Genomic DNA, 17136 nt, shown 5'->3' on the forward strand with positions numbered 1-17136 from the left:
GGTTGAGTTGAAGCACAGCGGCACAGCGCTGCTAGGTGGAGGATGAGGAAGAGGCAGGGTGTGAAACTGCAGACTCACCCTGATCAATGGCGTCTGCTGCTTTCGCTATGATGTGGCACTGGGGCTTTTTTTTATTTCTCTCTCTCGCTTTGCTATTACCAGTAAAGGAACTGTCCGCCATCTTGCATAAAGGATTTTATTACACCGTGCTGATCCACTGTTGCTCACGATGAGAAAGGCGATGAGCAACAAAGTGTGTGAGATGCACAACAATCAAATGCCACAGGGCTGCTGCTGCTGCTGCTGCTGCAATTATATAGATACGATGACAGTGAAGCTGTGGCAGCGAGTCAAGATGTGGCCGGGTGATAAATGTGGTGTTGGGACACTTTCAGCCGGCAGGATCAGGGGGTGACTAAGACGATATCTCCCGCTTCTTCTCACACAGAAAGCTCAGAGTTAAAAATAACACTGTGACTATAAAGCCACATCACATTAAGTAGAAATTGGATTCTAAACTTTTTCCACCACAGACTGATGCTCTTCTCTCCTTGGATCACAAGAGCCGCTTCCACTTTTCCTCGTTTCCTGTGCATCTCTCTTAATATATTCTGTAAGCTTATCACTTGTGAGCAAGAGCAAAAACTATATTGTAACTCAAAATACTTCACTAGCTAAAAAAAACAGTTTTTTCTGTGCCCGGACCGAAAAAGCACAGTCCTAGCTGCGAGGGACACGGCTAACTCGGCGGCTCGTCTCTCTCCCCTTTCCACCGCACAGCGATTTGAGTGACAGCGTTGGAATTGACAGAAGTGGATGAGAAGGAATGTTGCTTTATAAAGGTCTTCTCTGGCCCGCAGGAGGAGGGTGACAGTGGGAAGGAAGATCCGGGAACACGCAACGCGCAGAGAAGAGAAGGGCCCTGAGCTGACGATGTGGCCTTAATCTGAATGACAAGGTCTGCACATCAGCCCTCCAACCAGCCCGGGTTTGGAGGGGAGGGCGAGAGGGGAGGAGGCGGGGGGGGTGAGAGAGCTGAAGGGAGACAGGAGGGGAACGAGAAGGGAGGGAGAGGGCGGACGAGGGTGTCCTTCCTTCAAACGGGCTGGCCTTAATGGCACGGACAGCTCTGACATTTAACCACTGAATCATTTTTAGATAAGTGGATGTGCTGCGGAGGGCTGTGACTTGGAAAAATTTCAGGAGGCGTTTTAAAAAGGACCAGAACCAAACCTCCGCCGGGGAAATCACACAACACGGCTCCTAATGAGAGGAGCGACCCCCGGGAAGAGAACGAGGGCAGATTAGAGGGGAGAGAAGCAGGATCCTGACTTTAAGGGGAATTTAAATTTAAGTGCTTTCAGTACAGAAGTGAACTTAAAGCTAATTTAACTCAGAGCGGGTTCAATGAATCTGCTCTTTGGATCAACACACAACTGTCCTGGTGACTCACTACAATCGTGACCCAGGGCTCTACAGGTGAAGGCCACGGACTCTGAGCAGAGTGAAACAGAAAAGCAACAAAAACAGAAATGCCGAAGCCGCCCCGAGCGACGTTCACAACATAAAAAACTAGCCCAACAAGTTTCCCTGAACAGATCCTGGCGTAAGTTTGAATAATTGGTGCAGCGGGCCCCTGTCAAAACCGCCTCGTAAATCCGGAGGGACGTCACACAGGTGGTGGTCGGATTACTGCGGAATAACAAAAGAGCCGCCTGCGCCTGATATCACAGTAGCGTGTGAATGAGTGGTTCCTCTTTAATGTCAGAGGATTTCCTTTCATCCGCGCAGGTAAAGGAGAACGTTGGACAAAAAAATGTGACGCAGGAACTTTTATTCCTCCCCTTTATCTCTCCCCCCCCACTGCTGCCCTCAGCTGTAACTTTGTGTGATCATCCCTCCATCGAGCTCGTCTTTCAAAAGGAAACCTTTGCCTTGGAAAAACACACTGGATGAAACAAAACAGCTAACAGAATAAAATGGGCTAAAAAATAAAAACTGAAAAGGAGATTTTTTTTTTTTTAAACTTACAATAAAACACTGGATGTGGATATAATTTCAGTAATTATTACAGTTCGTATAATGTAATTAATGCATTTTTAATGAGGGACACAGGCCTGTAGGCATTGTGGGTCTCAATATAAATTTCAGTGTCAAAGCCTCTAATGAAATCTCCTGGGCTTATACATAGAAGTAATTAAGTATACATAAGTATACAGACTTTTTTATGAAATAAATTAAAAATCATCATGTGCCTCTGAGACTTCATTTTCTAGTGGATGAGTCTCAGTAGTAGAAATATCTGATGGTGTGACCTTGAACCTTTTCAGATCAGAACAAATTAAATTAAGCAGCCACATTGTGTTCAGGTTTTCAAATGGTGTGTTTTGCGTGACAGTGGAAATCCCACTTTATGTCTTTCTCTCACCTTCAGTTGCTCCCCCCCCCCCCCCCTCCTCTCTCTCTCTGTCTCTCAGGAGGGGGAGGAAATTCCTGGCGAGGTTGCTGGGAGTTGTTGCTCTGCGCCTGCAGGTACAAACCGGCCTCCTCTGTCTGCCTGTCTGCAGATATCATACCGCGACGTGATCTGTTTAGCTGCCTGACTTAATGCTCGTGCGCCTCCGGCTCTGTGTGTCTGTCTGTGTGCGTGCGTCTGTGTGTGTGTCTGTGTGTGCATGTGTGTTGACTTCTTCCATCTCCTCACAGCTGGAATGGCGTCGCCCACTTAATCTGCCGACCTGCGATTACAAACACACACACGGAGAAAGACAGACGGACTTTTACTGCACTGATATTTACAAATTGAAACAGTATTAATCTTCCACCACACAATAGGCAGTTAACAATAAATGACATTCACACACGCAGTGGCAAGATGGTTTAGGGACAATGGGGTTTTTAGCTCTAATTGTGGCCGACACTGTGGTGCATGCGGTGAAAAATGACATAAAACATCTGAGTACTTGCCAGAATGGATGAAAACTGGCATTTCTCTGCTGAGGACATGCAATTTTAATACGATTGGATGTGTAGAGCGTCTTTGTACAACTCAGTAAGTCGAGCAAGAGGTTAAATCCCCCCCCCCCCTGGATTCTTCCTCATCTATTCCTATGTTGTATACTTTTCATCATTTTATCCTCGGGTTGTCACGGCGCAGACTGATACAGGCTGACATGCACGACCACGCTCACCACAACACAAACAGACACACTGGAGTAGGGGTCTGGGTCCAGCTGGAGGTGGTCTCCTGCCAAACCTGCAGGCAGGCTGCCTGTGTTCATAATCATCACACATGCACTGATTGGAACTGACAGGACACACACTAACACACACGAACACACACACACACACTCGCACGCAGACACAGTTGGAGAGAGAAATCCACTCGTGAGTAAATCAATATTTCAAGGGCAACCTGCTGTTCTAAAAAATGTATGAGGAGGAACTATTTTGCCTCCTCTGATGCATTATTCCGTCTTGGACTGGCTTGTCTGCCATTTCATCCACAACCACATCCACAGTGTACATTAAAAAAAGACAAGAAGAGGGAGAGCCGCTGAGAAAATAAAAAATGGAGGTTGGATGTGGACGAGGAGGCGTCCATGACTGATGTAGACCAGCAGTGATCAATGTCACGAGAGAGGAGCAGATTGGCCAGAAAAAGGGAGAAGTGAATAACTGCCAGTGGGCTGAGGGAGCGACAAGGAGCGAGAGATGGAGGAAGAGAACATCCCTCTCTCTCTCTCCGTCTCTCTCTCTCTCTCTGTCTCACACACACAAACACACAAAGCAGAGAGAGACTCTGCAGGGCGCCATATAACAACCTTCCTTGTCATTATCGTCGCCCAGCCAAAACCGCTCCTCCTCCTCCTCCACCACCTCCCGTCTTCAACGCAATCATTGCCCTATCGTTTACAGTGTGCTGCTAAATGGGAACATCGATAGACACATCCATTAGCAGCGCGAGTCCTTTCCTCTCTGATTCTCAAGTGCTTTAATAGCCGGCATGCACACACAGACACACACACACACACACACAAACGCACACTCTCACGCTGCACCTCAGACGACTGTTAACCAAGCTAGCCACGCGCAGGCAAACGCCAAGCTGATGGAGTGTGTCATTACAGCTGGTTAGTACCACGCTCGCTGCGAGGGGGGGGGGAGTGCCATCAGTTAACCTGCAGCTAGAAACCAGGATGATGGGGCAGCGCTCTGATTGAAGGAGCTTTCCTGCAAGAAGCGATCCTAGGATTTCTCCTCTGGATTTATTTATCTATCGCTTTGTTTCCCCCCCCCATGTCTTTGATGCTGTAAAGAAACACGGTGTGGTACATTTGCACGGTATTTGTCCGATACAGATTAATCTGTAAATGTTTTTCACGGCGTGGTTTTCTTTCCTTCCCATGTTTCTTTTCACTGCAAAACAATGTGCTCTTATGTCAGTAATATATATTCACTGGGAAAAGCATCAGGTATCCAAATCTGAAAGGTGCATAAGGTAAATAAAATAGTGGGTCTTACTGGGTGATGGTAGCCACACACACTAGTATTTATTGGCTATTTAAAAAAATACCGTAAAAAACAAACAATGACAAATGTATAAAGTTTTATATCAAAGAGCAGCTCACGTGGAAAGTATAAAGACCAAGAAATAAAAACGAAGGCTCTAATGGTGTTTATGATGGCTTAATACCTTGTTAGTCTAAATCTGACCTGTTGTTACTGTAGCTGTACACAAGCAGCTGTGAGACAGTGGTGAAGTTCATGATAACACCCCCCTCCTCCCCCCCGCACACACACACACACACCCAAAACAGGGGCAGAATGAGAAGAAGGGCAGATAAAAGAGAGGGATGGGTTTCCCACCAACACTCTGTAATTTCAGCTCGCATTGTTTTTTAGAAGGAGGGAGGGAGGGGCACTGGGTCGGTAAGAGAGGGGAGGGAGGTTGTTGGGGTTTGTGGGAAATGTGGTGCAGCTGCTGAAGTTGACTTATGAAGATTGGTTTTGACTGATGGAGACAGAGACAGAAAAGAAAATGGGGTAGGTTTTTGTGCACACACACACACACACACACACACACACACACACACACACACACACACACACACACACACACACACACACACACACACACACACACACACACACACACACACACACACACACACACACACACACACACACACACACACTATAAATGGAATGCATGTCTGCAGACAGTTACTCCTGATGTAAAATGACACTGTGTAAATTAAGGTTTGTTCCAGAATTGAGGATTTAATGATAGTAGGCAATTTATAGACCAGCACAAAGAAAGTCAGTTTTCATGTGATGTTCGTCAACTCAATTCAGACAATTCTTTTTTCTTTAATATTTAATTTCAGATCATTAAAGTGTCATTAAATTAATCAGAGAATGACTTTGTTTTCTCACATTCTCACACACACACACTCACTCCTGACTCGGTGGTCTTGGATTCTTACCGTCACAGTCATGGGTGTGTGTGGCAGGCTGGTGGTAGACCGCAGACAGACTCCAGGTGCCATGGATGTGTGTCTGTGTGTGCGTGTGCCTCCTTCATGTCTGGACCTGGGCAGAAACAAACAGGAGAGGAAAAAAAAGCAAAAGATAAATTCAGGTGCTGTTTGGTAAACCTTGTTATTAAAAAGTCATACTCACTCACATACATGGAAAAATGCACACTCACAAAACACACACACACACAGGGATTTAGAAAGAAAGAAGCACATGCATGTTCACTCTAAAAGACAGACACACACACTAACACAACTTTGTGACAAATAAAGTTTATAACCAAATTCATTGCGATTTTTGTAACTCCTACATTTCCAAATAACGTTAGAAGAAGTTTGTTGTGTCTTAAATGACTCACCAACACACTAATATGTGTAACAGTGTAAACAATCATACGTCGGCACTTCGTCATCTCTAAAGGACTCACACACACACACACACACAAACACCATTTTATACGTACAACAAGCCCACTCACGACCCAGTTTGTATAAACACATTCGGGTGGTCCGGAGAAACAATGACAAGCAGCCAAAGTCAGTGTGTGTACATTAACACAAGATTCATCTTTAAATAAGATTTCACAAAGAGAAGAAGACGCTCACGCAAACATTTGAAAACCGCCTCTGAAGACACTTTTCTCTTAAATCAGATCTCGATCAAAATAAAAGAACACGCTGGTTGTTTTTGAGATGCGATGGCCGTCGTGTGTGTCTCGTCTAATAAAGCAGGAATGTGGCTGATGTGCTTTCACGTTGTGCCTTAAACAGAAGAACTGAAGTATAATGGCGGCACGGGGCTGTAATGTATTATATAGAGCCGGGCGTCTGACATGCTCGCAGTGTGACGAGGCCGGGAGGGAGTGATGTGGGCTGAGACACAATGAATTATCAAAAAGAATTTCTGAGCACAACATCTTAGGTTGACCAGATGGAGGGGGGGGGGGGGGGGGGGGGGGGGAAAACAGGAGTACAACCTGGAGTCGCAGTGAGGGGGGCGCTGACTGATGTAGCCTTCCTGGTATTTTAACTAAAGCTATTCATTATTGAATGTGTTTTTAAAAAAAAAAGAGAGTGTTTGGATATAATACACAGTATTCAACCTGTTTTCAACGAGATTTAAACAGAAGAGGTTCTGTGTTACTATCGCTCTCTACACGAGCTGCACAGAGGAGGATTGAACTGAAACTAATCACCATGTTCATTACTGATTGATTCAATGACTAGTTTCTTAATTATTCATTTTATAGTTTGGGCTGTAAAATGTCAGAATATGAGGAAAAGTTATATTTCCTACAAACTCTTTTTCGAAAATACCTTGTTTTGCTGCATCCAAAAAGACAGAGGACATATTCGTCTTATTTTAAGCCTCTTAAACTGCGTGAATAATTTCTCTGAGCTCGCTGCCGTTTGTAGATTTAACGTATTTCTTCCCTGGTTTGAGTGAGTGTCACGGCTTAATAAGAACATGTACAAGTCTAACTGTGCAGTGTAAGTACGTTGTGTTATTTTTACCACCGCCAAGGAGGTTGTGTTCTTTTGTTTGTTGGTTTGTTTGTTAATTTGTGTGTTTGTGAGCAAGTTTACACACAAACTACTAGACAGAATGCCATGCAAGTTGATTGGAGGATGCAGTATGGATCTGGGATGAACCCTTTAAACTTTGGTGTGGATCTGCATCAGGAGGTGGATCCTCTAAATGTAGAAACAAAAAAATCAGCCATGTTTTGGGTAATGATATCTATGAATGTGTGTAATTGGATGCAGTTGGTTGAATTGAATGGGACCCTTGGGCTTTGGAGGAGGCCTGTGTTCTACTGAGACTAGTTTCTTCTTTGGTTGCTGTGCAAACCAAATCATGTCACGGGTTAATAAAGATCTGTAGCTGTAGCTCTACCTCTGCACAGTTTATGACCGTTTTAGTTTATGTAAACATCACCAGTTTTGGACCTTAAGTGTGAAACAGCTCCCGATCCTAAACTACAAATCTGTGTTGAGAGCCTGAGGTTTAAACTTGACGTTTTATTACATGTGGCAGTGTTTCATATTTTAAGCTCACCACAATCTGACTTTTTGGCCTTTTTTCTTTCATATTGTAAGTAAGTAGTCTAGACCACACTAATGAAAGCCATGCTAAGAAAGCAACAACACACCAGCTGTAATTAATGGACCTGAAGATTCCAACAAATCACTCGACAGTCTGAAAACCTGGTTACAAATGAAAACACACAGAAAGAAAGAAAGAAAGAAATAGAAAAGGGCTGCTGAAAGGTGACTCGCCAAAAATAAGACTCGCCAGTGAAATATGGGTCTTGTGAGTTCCTCTCTGCCGGATCTCCATCCACACAATAGAGAACAATGATTGACCTTGGCCGGATCACACTTCACTTTGATGTTAAATATAGTTGCGCAGGGCGGCACAGGAAGCCGAAGGAGAAATTAAACCGTTTTTAATGCCGCCTATAATAAATTTCCAATGTTTCTTTCAAACGCATGCCAATATTTGTCCTGCAGAGCTAATACGTCCTTCAGCTACTGCTCTTTTCCACGGTGCATCCCTTCATGCATTCACTATGTTATCCTAACCACCTCCTACATCAGCTCCCCCCCCCCCCCCCCTTAAACCTCTCCACTTCTACCTCATTGTCTTTTCTCTGTCTCTGTCTCTGTCTCTCTCTTGCATCCCTCGCTCTGCTCCAGTAAGCAGACTTGCCGGGACCGGGGAGGGCCCCACCGTCATTAGGGTCCCGGCACGGAGTCACCAATTTATACTCTCATTAACGGGTCCATGTGCTGCTCAGTACATTACAAAAAGAGAAGGGGGGGGGGGGGGGGGAGCCCTGGGACCACCCATGTGTTTAGGCCCCTTCAAAACAAAATGCAACAATAAAGAGCTGTGTTCCCTCTGCCAGCTAAATGAGCCAATTCACGCGAAAGGGGGAGAAAAAAGAAAAGTTCCAAATCAACAGACGTTTTGATGCTACACGGGGTGTTTATGTGTTAACGAGAAGATGCTATTAATCAGGACTGAATACTTGAAAGGCCCTTGTTATCAGATTTGTTCTTTCCCCCCCCGCAAAGTGAGGGAAGCTGCGTAAAAACGGCAGGTTTGTTTTCAATAGCGCTCTAAAAAAAAAAAAGAGACGATTAGAGGTATTAAAACTTGTATATTGACTCCTAACTCATAAGACTAACTGAGAAGAGGATATGGAATCCTGCAGATCCAGAAAGTTTCCTTGTAAAATAACCCGATCTTCAAATGTCTTCATTTCACAGGAGGGATTTCGTCTGAGAGCCTCATGTCTGAAGCCGAGCAGCAGTGACAAGGTGCTAAAACCTTATTTCCAGTGACCCAGGGGATATTTTTCTTCCTGCAGAGAGTGACAGAGAGGCTGCAGGGTCCAGCAAATACGCAAGTTATTAATGAACATGCCTCCTCGCTGTTCGAGGCAAACTCTGTACTTGTGGCCCTGCGTAACTCAGTGGGTAGAAAACAACACAAACATTGCATCAGGGAAGAGTTCAGCTCTCTGGGCCACCCAGGGTTGGAATACTTGAATGACTAAGAGATTTCGACTGTTTAGGGGAAATTCCTGGAGATCTGTGTCGGGTTCGTTGAGCAAAATAAGTGAACACAGAAAATATATGTATTTAAAAGCACAGCGATTTATATATATATATAAATGTGAGGCTTTGGGATCATCTGCTATTCAATGTCTAAATAAAGGCTTGGGTGAAAATACACGGCTTAACCTGGTTCTGTGATAAAATGCAGAGAGCACAGACTCACAGTCGTTCTTTGTGAAGTGAAGCCGTCATTTACTAATGCTCCTCCATGAATGTCAGGTAGGTCTGCCAAACTGCTTTAATAAAATCTTTATTATTATTATTATTTCTTTTAATCTGCCGTGTCCAGACAACCAAACTGGGAAACTAGTAACATGGCAGTTTTCACTTCATTGGTCTTTATGTCGGAGCACATTATAGTATATGCTGATCTTTGTGCTTTGTCTGAATGGGTTCCTACCATATTATGCCTGTTTATAATAAAACCAGTGCAGACATGTAGAGCTAGACCACCCAGAGCCATCACTCGTACACTCTCCTTATAGAAAAGTCACAAGTCTTAATTATATCCATCCACTGGGCGTGTCCTGCTCAAAACAGACATCTGAGCCGACCCCCCCCCACCCGCCCCGCCACCAACACGCCGCAAACCTCACCGGAGCCTTATGGAAAGAACATTTTTGGGCAAACTCGCCGACCTTAGATGGAAATAAACCTATTCAGCGCAGCTCAAAGTTGTTTTTACTGAGGTTACCGAAGCTAATCTGGTTTTAAGTTGTTCATTGTTGGACTATCTCCTCCTGTGCCCTTGAACTCGTAAAATGATCCCAGACTTTTTTTTTTTAAAACAACAAAAAGAGGAGCCTGTCGAGGTTCTTTTGATGGCGAGATCGGCAGGATGTGAAAATCAAGTCGGAGAATTGTTTACCATATCAAAAGAGGTGCGATGAAACGGTAATATCAAAACCTGCACTCAGATGAAAGGGTGGCAACGACAAGACAGAACGTACACACACACAAACACACAACTGTGCACTGTAATAAGGAGGCATGTGCTCCAGGGAGGAGGATGTTGTGACTGCATTGTTCTTTTTCATGATCTGTAATTTTCAAGCCGCCAATGCTAAGGGAGCAGCCTACTCGTCGACACTCACAGCTGAGACATGAAGACAGGAAGAGGAAGAGGAAAAGAAAGAGAGGGAGAGAAGTGAGTCTCTGGACAGGCTGGACCCCCAGCGACTACCTGCCAGACAAATCCTCCTCAGGCTTTGATCCACTGTCCACTTCTCTATCGCTAGGCCTTTTATTTTTTAAAGCTGTTTTCAGTCGGGCAGCTGTGATGCTTAGCCCGAGTGCAACGAGATTCCAAGCACGCAAAGTACTAAAAGCAGGAACCACCAATCTGCTCCCAAGTTGAAACGGAAATGCTAAAAATAAAAGTGAAAATGATTTGTCGTCACTCCCGTCCACTGCTTCCTCCCTAATGTTTTCAATACGAGACCCTCCAAGGATCATGGGGTTAATCTGCTTCTCTTGTATATTAGCCGAGATTGTATCGAAGCACATTTGTTCCAAGCAGCGAGGCTAATGACCCTGAGCAGACACTCGGTGTTTGGCTGGGAACTCGGGGGGTTTTGTGTGTGTGTGTGTGTGTGTGTGTGTGTGTGTGTGGGGGGGGGCTAATGAGAGGGAATGGGAACACGAGCTACAGTCCATCATCTACTTAGGACCTAGACAGCAGTGTCGTCCTTCCCTTAGTCTACACACGCACACACACACACACAGGAACACTACAAGGAAACACAACCATTTTTCTCCTCTTGCATCTAATTTTGCTCCTGTCTTGTTAAGTAAATGAACAACGTGCAGCGTTTAATCATCGACGAATCGATAACACATTTATTCTAAGGGATTGGTATGATTACTGTAAACAAGGAGTTCTGTCATTGTGATGGTCCTTTAACCCGCGTGCCTTCCTGCTCCTGCTTCTGATTAATAACCTACTACTTCTATTCAGTGTCCAAAGATATTTAAAGTTATTGATTCCAGATGTGCAGGTGCATGCTCGTGTGAAGCTCAACATGGGATTGTGTATATCTTTTGTCTATAACTCATCATCATTGGGGGACTAGTGGGTGTGACTGGGTGTGGGAGAGCTACTGTTTGAATAGTGTATTTCTGCTATTTGTCTTATGTGTTGAGGTTTTGTGTGAAGGACCCCCTGGAAAACAAAAAAGATTTTCTCAAGGGTTTTATCCTAATAATGAAAACCTCAGTTACTGCTGCTAATCATTACTTCACAAAGTACTTAGCAGAATTCCAACAAAGATATAACATTAATGTTTAAAATGCAACGTGTGCCACCATTTAAATTAATAATAGAGTTACACTTCATACTGTTTTCAGGGGTCTGTGGTTTCTTTATTGCTGGATCGGTGCGGGAGCTACTTAAAGTGGCAGCCATACTGTATATGTACGAACACACACACACACAGACTCGGTACATAGCCGAGTGAGAACTCCTCGACTGTGTGAGGCTGAGTGGATCCTGCTGCAATGGGGAAAGCAGCAGGGGTCCACTCCGCTGCCTTGATTCCATTCAATTCGCCTCGCTCACTTCTCCGGCAGATATAAGAATATTATGTGTGTGGGGAAAGAAAAAGAATGGATAGAGGAATAAATAACCTTCTGCACCGCACTGTGCATGTGTGTATAAGTGAGTGCATCTGCGTGTGTTGGGGTAATACCTCCAATGGCAGACTAATGATTGGCCTTATCGACACCCTGCAGTGAATGTGGGCCTTTGTCTCCTCTCGGGACGCATTATGGAAAGCTTAGGGGGGCTGCGTGTGACTCCTTCTCATTCTCTCCCCCACTGATAAAACCCAGCACACAGACACACACACACACACACACACACACACACACACACACACACACACACACACACACACACACACACACACACACACACACACACACACACACACACACACACACACACACACACACACACACACACACACACACACACACACACACACACACACACACACACACACACACTCACACTCACACAAAAAAAGGCAAATGCTATACGGCTCCTGCAAAGTTGAGACAAAAGACAGCCCTGAACTCCTGTCATCCTAATCAGCAAAAAAGTTATGCACACAGCTCACAAACTCAGAAAAGCTCTCTGGAAAAAGATTAAAAAATTGAAGACGGGAATTTACATTTTGAAAAAAAAAAGAAGCTAGCGCCCAAAGTCACTATTCAGTTACAGTATACAACAAATAGTGTGACAGGATGGAAGGGGAAACAACATCAGGATGGAGGCTTTAAAGAAAGTTTCAATATCCCTTTCAGTGAAACTAAATAACAATGACTAGAAGTTACACAACTAACTTACAGCCTATGGGATGAATTGTGTCGTTCTTTGCCACATTCAGGCATTTTTAAGTTAATCAAAGAGATTAAAAGAAATAACATTACCACCATTGCATCTATGACGTCTGTGGACATGTGGTTACCCTGAATGCAAAATGTCTGGATTTACTTAGAGGCTTTTATGTGGCTACATTTTTGTCTTCTATGTTTTATGATTCATGCTCCAAAAAATGTCATAGGAATTTCACAATCGTCAAATTGTCTCATTTAGAATTCAAACATGAATCATATATACGATGTGGTTAATGGCTCTTCCATTCAACTACATCTGCAGGTATCTAAGGAACAGTTAAGGACACGTTTACACTTTTTTTCCAGCTTCGTGTGAAACAAACCGCTCTGTTCCTCACTGTGCTGACTTGAGGGTTAGAGGTTGGGGCAGGGTCCCTTAGTCAAGCACTTTAAGAAATGAAAATGTTTTCCTTTCCGACGATGTCAGGCGTTACTTTTCCCGTTTTTTTAAGACTTCAGCACACGGCCCCTCTGGGAAGAGAAGCCATTTCCCTGGCTGTTTCCCGCTGAGTCAATAAAACCCTCTCTCTCTCTCTCTCTCTCTCCTCTGTGTTTTCTTTCACAGCCTTGTTTTCAAGTGGTTATTGTGCCGAAGAGCCATTAAGTGGATTGTAATCTCACTCTCAGTGCTGTCTTTTGGACTTTACCTCGAACTTCCCTTTCTGTCATTCACCGTTCACTTACTTTCTTGCGAAATGACTCTAAGGGGTTTATCAAAGCACAGAAGTTCCCCCTCTCTCTTCTTCTTTCTATGTCTCTCTCTCTCGATGAAAAAGAATATTCAAACCTTCGTGGGTTTCTCTCTCTCTCTCTGCGTCCCCCCGGCCAGGCTGTGAGGATTTAGGGGCCTTATTTAGTAGGCAGGTAGAGTCGAGTCTCCCCCATCCTTCCCCTCTCAGCAATTAGACCGAGGCCAGGAAGTGCCGTGTTTTATGGCCTTATAAAGACATTAGAGGCATCGCTTCATTGGCCCTGACCCCCCCCACCTACTCTATTTACCCGTTCTACTCTATCTCACCCCTTTGTGGTCCTCTCTCGTTCTCCCTTTGAAATCCTCCACACCAACATCCATCTCCGTCTTTTTCATCCCAACTCTCAGACCTTCTTTCTCTGATCAATTTTTCAATCCCTGCCCCGTGATGTCCATCAGTCTTTCGTCCATCCGTCCGAACGTCACCATTCTGGACACTTGTCCGTCAGGTTTTTCTTCCCCTTTTCCCCCCTAAACACAGTGTTGTGTCCCCCCCCCCCCCCCCCACACAATTGAAAACCGTCGTCCATCTTTTCGCCCGGTCTTTTGCGTGAGCATGAAACTGACAATTACTCGCCCTGTCCCCCCCCCCCCCCCATCACGCAGCGAATCAATAGGACTTGACAGAGTGACTCATTTGCCTGTCATTTTCCCATATGCGATTTCTGAAATATGAAACTGAGAGACACACTGTGGCTGGAGCCCCGCCCGCCTCCCTGCCTCCGCACAGACAAATGGACACCAAAGAGAGAGAGAGCTGCGCTGGGTCCTGAGTCCCGGCAGCTTTTTAAAAGCCAGCTTAGACAGACTTGGCTGCTCTTGAAAGACTTTTCTCCCACTGGAGCAGAGGACAGACACAATTGAGAGGAAAAAGAGGGGAGAAGAAAGAGCGGTGGCACGTCTGGATAGTTGCTTATAACATCCTCCACCTTTTTCCTTCCTTTCATTCCCCCTGAGAAGACATTTATTCCTCAATGAGTTCAGAACCACTTCCATTCGAAAACAACTCTGTCCGACCCAACTGGGGTTATTTGGACAAGAGATTTTGCACAGTTCCCTTGGATGGTAGTTTCCCCATTCCTTCACACCAGCACTCTACACGCCCATAGCCCACCCTTTGCTCTTTCTCCAACATCGCTTTTTTAGTGGTTGTGCACAAGCAGCGGCGGCGCCCTTACCTGGGAATCAAACATCTAGCACAGATAGATGGACAGTGATGGAAGAATGTAAATAAAGAGACTTGTTCCAAAGACCTGAGACAGTGGGTGGCCTGAGAGGAGATTGCACGAGTCAGACAGACAGAGAAAAGGTGACGAGACGTGAGGAGCTAGAGGAGAGAATTGAGTTTGATGTGAAATGAGACAAGCTGAGCTGGATCTGTGTGGAAAACTAAGAAACCCTGGACTGGCTCCAACCAAACCGTCTTGTTCCTGGTTCCAAGAAGAAAAAAGAGAAAAGAATCCCACCGCTGCTACTGTAACCTCCGAGTGGGAGGCTGAGGTGGAAGGGAGTCTCACAAGAAAGGAGGATGACAAGAAGGGAGAAAAAACAACATTTTCTTTTCCTCCGGCTGCCTCCTTCCCTTTAACCATTCCTCCTATCTGTGTACGGTGGCAGCCTCGGTCATGCCTGCACGCTAGCGAATGATTTACTGCCGCTTCCAGCCTCACACAGAGAGGCAGCGCGGGGAGATTAGTGTGTGAGAGACGCTCACTGTGGGAATCGCTGAAGCACAGTTACGACAATAAGGTGGCTCTTCTCCCAGTTTCACTCCTGTGTTGGGGCTTTTGGCTTCGCTGTTGTCCAAGGTAATGATTTATTTTTTCTCCCCCTGAAACATTGGATTTCTTTTTATAAATATTTTAATGAATTCTGGAGAGAAAAGGTTGAATCCTCACAACGGGAAATGGAATCTCTGTATTCTGACAGAAAACAGGAAAGAATAAAACATCTGTGATATCACAGGTAAAGGAGTCAATACGGATAAAGCCTTTTTCACATTACACCACTTTAATGTTTAGTACATGAAAGGTGAAGATTTTTAATTTTTATGGAATAAAAGTTTTATGATTTTATTGTTCACTAGTTTGTTAAAGGGCAGTGACACAATGTCAATTTACCGTTAAAGGAAATTCAAGAAAATAGCTTATAAACTAAGAATTAAGTTAATATAAGACCAGATTAAATATATATATAATTTTTCAACATTCTCATTGATTTCCCAGAGAATAATTCATCGATCTTAATGAAAAAAAAAAAAAATCTGACAGGTTTAGGGGACTGATATCTATGAGTGTGTGCTATTTGGTGCAGATCCAAATAACAATGCGGATCTGGTGAATTTGAATGTGGTTTCATTTAGGGAACTGTTGGGCCTTGGCCGAGTTATGTGCTTTCCGAATTCCATTCTAGTTTCACTCTGAAGAGCGAGAAAACCCAAATCTTACCAAATGGCGTCACTAGTCGACATTTAACCAAAGCCACCGTCTAGATGAAAAACCAGTTCCCACTAACTCACTTCTACATTTTTCCGAGAGATCTAATCACATAAATAAATAAAGAAAGAACCGTTGCTGCTCGGCTCCTAGTCAGCACGGAGAAATGAACGTGTGGGAAAACAGAAGAAGAGAAGATAAAGAGACTACAGACGGTGCAGAAGAGGAGGATGCGGCAGGTGAGTCAGAGCCGGCGGTACGTTCCTCACCTGGCGGCTGTGGCTCGTCGCCAGGGACACACACACAAAAGCAAACAGTCGCACTCGTACACATAACAAAAAGAATGACAACCAAAAAGAAAACACGCACATGCATGGAAACACTACATCAACCCCTGGTACACATCTGATTCAGGCAACCAGGTGGAAGAGGACACACACACACACACACACACACAAGACATGTAACCCCAGGGCACAACCAAGCTCTCTTACCTCTCTTTCATCACTCTTGTCTTGTTCACATCGCGTTCCTCTCTGGAAAGGCGGGGGGGGGGGGGGTTGTGCTTCCCTTTCTTTCCTCGGCGGTGAAGCCCAACGCCGCAGCTTCTAGTTCTGTTTCCTCTTCTCACGTCAGTCGGCTCCTTTCCGAGACCTGAAACAGAGGACGACAGAAAGAGGAAACCAGCCGTTAGGATACGGTTTGAGTAGAACTGAGATATCACCACCCGAGTCGGGCCTGGTGGGATAGTGTGAGATACGGGCGAAGAGTTTCATGACCTATAAAAGTTTGAAGTGTTCCATCCCAAACCTCGAGTCACTATTTAAAAAAAAAAAACTTTGGCTGAAAACCTGAGCGATAACAAGGTGTGAGGTTCACGAAGGGGTCGGGGAGACGTGATGGCTGCCTGGGACAGTTCACATGCCTGTGTTGGCTTGTCACTGTGTCGGTTCCCTCCTCCATCTTTTGTTTGCTTAGACGAAGCTGACGTGTAATTGTTCTATTCGAGAGGATGATTTTATCCCGACCACACTGCTTTGTACACAGCCCGGCTTTGTGTGTGTGTGTGTGTGTTTGTGTGTGTTTGGAGGGGTTGTCTTACAGTGCAAAGATGAAATTGCTAACAGCCGTGACAGCCAGCATTGCGCACTTTGCAGACTACAGCTGCACAGATAAAGAGCGAGGGTTAAGCAAATATTGTACAATGGCCAGGAAACAATGGAGCATCTCCATCCCCCCCCTGTCTCTCACACTCACGTACCCATTCACACCAACACTGCTGAGTGTGTGTGTGTGTGTGTGTGTGTGTGTCTGAGTGTGTGTGAAAAAATGACTGGAACTGCTTGTCCTCTTTATTACTGTGAACAGAACAGACACCCCTGCT

The 17136-nt window shown here is 44.8% G+C and overlaps 1 long non-coding RNA gene across 1 annotated transcript; it reads right to left on the reverse strand.

The window, feature by feature from the left end:
- Window positions 1–2449: 2449 nt before the first annotated feature.
- Window positions 2450–16454, reverse strand: LOC128448697 (uncharacterized). The gene is made up of 3 exons (XR_008339790.1): window positions 16247–16454; window positions 5490–5595; window positions 2450–2738 (listed from the first exon to the last, which is right to left on the reverse strand). It is a non-coding gene; the product is annotated as an uncharacterized LOC128448697 (long non-coding RNA).
- Between the last annotated feature and the right edge of the window lie 682 nt (window positions 16455–17136).

The sequence above is a fragment of the Pleuronectes platessa genome, chromosome 9, assembly GCF_947347685.1.
Source record: "Pleuronectes platessa chromosome 9, fPlePla1.1, whole genome shotgun sequence".
In the NCBI taxonomy this organism is placed as follows: domain Eukaryota; kingdom Metazoa; phylum Chordata; class Actinopteri; order Pleuronectiformes; family Pleuronectidae; genus Pleuronectes; species Pleuronectes platessa.